Below are 3,813 nucleotides of genomic sequence, written 5' to 3'. Positions count from 1 at the left end.
TGCATTGTATGCTTTTTTTTTTAAATAATAAAATCAACAAGAATGACAAAACAATAATGAAACACAGACAGCAAAGATAAAGATAACAAGAATATAAAGAATGATGCGAGAGACACTATAACTTTTTTTTTTTTTTACACAAGAAGAATAAATATAGATTAATAAGGATTAATCTAATATCTGAAAAGAAAAGAAAAGAAACATCTTTTTTGTATTTTATCTTTTTATACACTATTTTTTTAACTACAAGATTCGAGAACGAATCTTTTTTGAAGAGGATGAGAATGATTCATGTTTCAAATGTTCGTGATATGAATAGTTCAAGCATTATTTAGAAGTTATTATATTAGTTTATATTTTTAGAATGTTCAATTTAATTTGACGTATTTTGATTTTGTTTATTTAGTCACTAAATTTAGCTTTATGTTTGTCGGCTTAGAATTTTGTTTGTTTTAACCTAATAAGAGGTTATAAATACTTTCTAAACTATTGTAGTCATCATATAGAATGATTAGAAGAGTGTTAAAGTATTTTTTGGTTTCGTGATGAAACCATGGTGTAGACAAGTGAAGTTGAGTGAGTCATTCTCATATTACATCAAAAAATTTAGTAGAAGACTGAGTGAGTCCCTTCAATTCAATTTTCAAACTATAGTGTGGACAAATTAAGTTTAAAGTCCATTTCTTATTGCATTAAGAAATTAGGTAGAAAGTAGAGTAATTCTCTGTATGTTCAATTTCAACCTATCATTTTGTTTTCTATTTTCTATTTTCAATTTCAATTAATCTTTTTCTATTTCAATTCTTATCTTCTTATTTATCATTAGGTATGTTCATACCCCAATTCAAAAATTAAGCCGGGCCCAAATTAAGATAAGTGGCCCAATCCAAAAGGATGGCCTTCGCTTATTGTCTGACCTCCACTAAGAACTCGGAGTCAATACCAACTAAGTAGTCAACACTTATCCAAGTGAGTAACTGCCTCCTTGAATCTCTCACCCACTTATAGAAAAGAGATCCCAACAATCCTAAGATAAAGGGACGGTTATCCACCATCAGAAGTGAAACTTCTTCAACGGTGGTTATTGGATCCTCTCTATAAATACACTATCTCACTAAGATAAACAAGGTCCAATACATTTCTAAACCTGCTTACCCCCTTACTAACTTAGGCATCGGAGTGTCTTTGCAGGTACCACCCCCCATTCTTTCACATACACTACTCAGACGGCGGTTCCCAAACGTAAAGCAAGTCGGAGACCACCTTCCTCTAGCGTTTGGGCTTCTCATTCAAGCCCAACCATCCGATTCTATGTAAACCCCGAAACAGGTATCATTTGATATTAGATTTCATGTATTAGTTTAATTTTTATTGATTTATATTTGTTCTTCTTTTGTCCAAAAGAAAAGAGTTTTAGTATCTCTCGCTTCCTTCTTTATGTTCTTTTCATCTTTGTCTTCTTTGTTTATGTTTCATTATTATTTTGTCGTTCTTGTTGATTTTATTATTTAAAAAAATAACAAATATACAGTACAAAAAAATAATAAAAAAAGAAATTATCTTTCTTGTATTTTATCTTTTCATACACTATTTTTCTAATTACAAGATTCGATGATGAATCTCTTTTTTAAAGAGGAAGAGAACAGTGATACATGTTTCAAATGTTCGTGATATAAATAGTTCAAGTATTATTTAGAAGTTATTAGTTTATATCTTTAGAATGCTCAATTTATTTTGATACATTTTGATCTTGTTTATTTAGTTACTAAATTAAGCTTTATGTTTGTAGGTTTAGAATTTTCTTTGTTTTAAGCAAATAAAGAGGTTATAAATATCTAATAAACTATTATAGTCATCATATAAAGTAATTAGAGGAGTGCCAAAATATTTTTTGATTTCGTGATAAAACCATAGTGTGAACAAGTGAGATTATGTGAGTCTCTCTCTTGTTACATTAGAAAATTGTGCAGAAAGTTGAATGAATCCTCTTAATTCAATTCTCAAATTATGGTGTGGATAAGTTAAGTTGAGAAATCCCTTTTATGTTGTATCAAGAAATTGAATATAAAGTAAAGTGCTTCTTTTTATATTAAATTTTAACCTATCATTTTATTTTCTATTTTCAATTTCAACTCATTTTCTCTATTTTAATTCTTATATTCTTGTTGATCATTAGTTGTCGTTTTATATATATACATCCCTCCCTTTCTCTTTCTCTCTTTCTTCACATTACTAATATAACCCGACCCAAAAAGATATATTCCTAAATTAGGCACAGGACAAAAAAAAGATGAATCTTATCTAGCTAAATTAAAATCTGCAATTTTGTCCCAAAATTTATCTACATAATGTTTTGCCGCCAAAATCAAATGAAGAAGAGCCCGATTAGAGAGAGGCAACATTTAGCGAGAGCCTGGTAGTAGCAGTGACGAGCCGACAACAACAAAATAATAGCGGTAGAGACAGCAACGATGACGATGTGAAAAACAAATAGTAGCGACATCATCATTACCGATGCCTACTTCCTCTTCACTACGAGTTCACTTTCTTTCTGCTCAATCTCTAACTCCTCTCTCCTCTGTGTTGTCTCTCTTTGGTTCACATTTGGTAAAGGTGGCAATGACATCTTTCGTCGCCCCATCGTCTTCTTCTTTATTATTTTTTCATTTCTTCGTTTAACATTCTCTTTTTCTAATTCGATCTTTTTCTCACTCTTTTATTTCACAATTCATTTTTTTCTCTTTCTTAGTTTTCTGCCCTTCATCCTCTCCTTTTCTTTCTCTTTTTTTTTTTTTCTTCTTTTTTCCTTTTTCTTTTATTTTCTGTTTTCTTTTGCGTCTTTGTAAGTGTGGTTGTGATCGATGTGTGGATGTGTATAATGAATAGAAATAATGAAAAAATGTATGTATATGTAAAAGAAAAATTGAAAAAATTAGTGTTACTTCGAGTGATGATGGCTCTAAAAATAAGAGTCAATTTGATAAATTAAAAAAAAAATTGTTTGGAGATTAAATTTTTTTTTAAATAAAATTTAATATTAAGAACAATTTTAAATTAAAAAATTTAAGAATAATTTTAATTTAAAAAAATCATAAAAATTAAAATCGTGCTTTAATTCTAAAAAATTAGAAAAATAAATGGTCTTAAAATCCAATTCTTTGCAATGAGATGATAAATTTCAAAGAAGTTAAACTTCTTGGTTCTTACGGTAGCCTTCATCGGCTACCTATAATATTTCTTTTACCCTTCTTTTCATTAAGTTACACAATAAAACCATAGAATTCTCAAATGAAATGAAGGCAAAATACTTTTAAGTAAATTATATTACGATCAAGCAACGAAAGTATGACATGTGGTATAATTTTATTGTTTGTCAACTTTATTTTTTTATTGAACTGAAAATTATAAGACCAACTGAACTAACCAATTTTTTAAAAAAGGTAATATATATATATATATATATATATATATATATATATATATATTGTCCAAAAATATTTTTACTCCATTTTGTTATAACATCTACCTTAGCTTATATCATGTACAAATATTCTATCACGGCAAATGATTTGTGGACTATTTACACACACACACACATATATATATATATATATATATATATATATATATATATTACCCGTTAATAATAGATTGTTACTTTTAGCATTCTTCTAATTATAATAAATTTACTCTTTTTTTCATAATTATATCCATCAACTTACTTAGTAAAACTCGTTTTATTATACATCATAATAGCATAGAAATTAATCTTAAAAGGGTTATTACAATGTCACGTAAATACGTAAGCGAAAA

The sequence above is a fragment of the Arachis stenosperma genome, chromosome 6 (genome assembly GCF_014773155.1).
Source record: "Arachis stenosperma cultivar V10309 chromosome 6, arast.V10309.gnm1.PFL2, whole genome shotgun sequence".
Classification (NCBI taxonomy): domain Eukaryota; kingdom Viridiplantae; phylum Streptophyta; class Magnoliopsida; order Fabales; family Fabaceae; genus Arachis; species Arachis stenosperma.
This window is presented reverse-complemented; position numbering follows the sequence as displayed.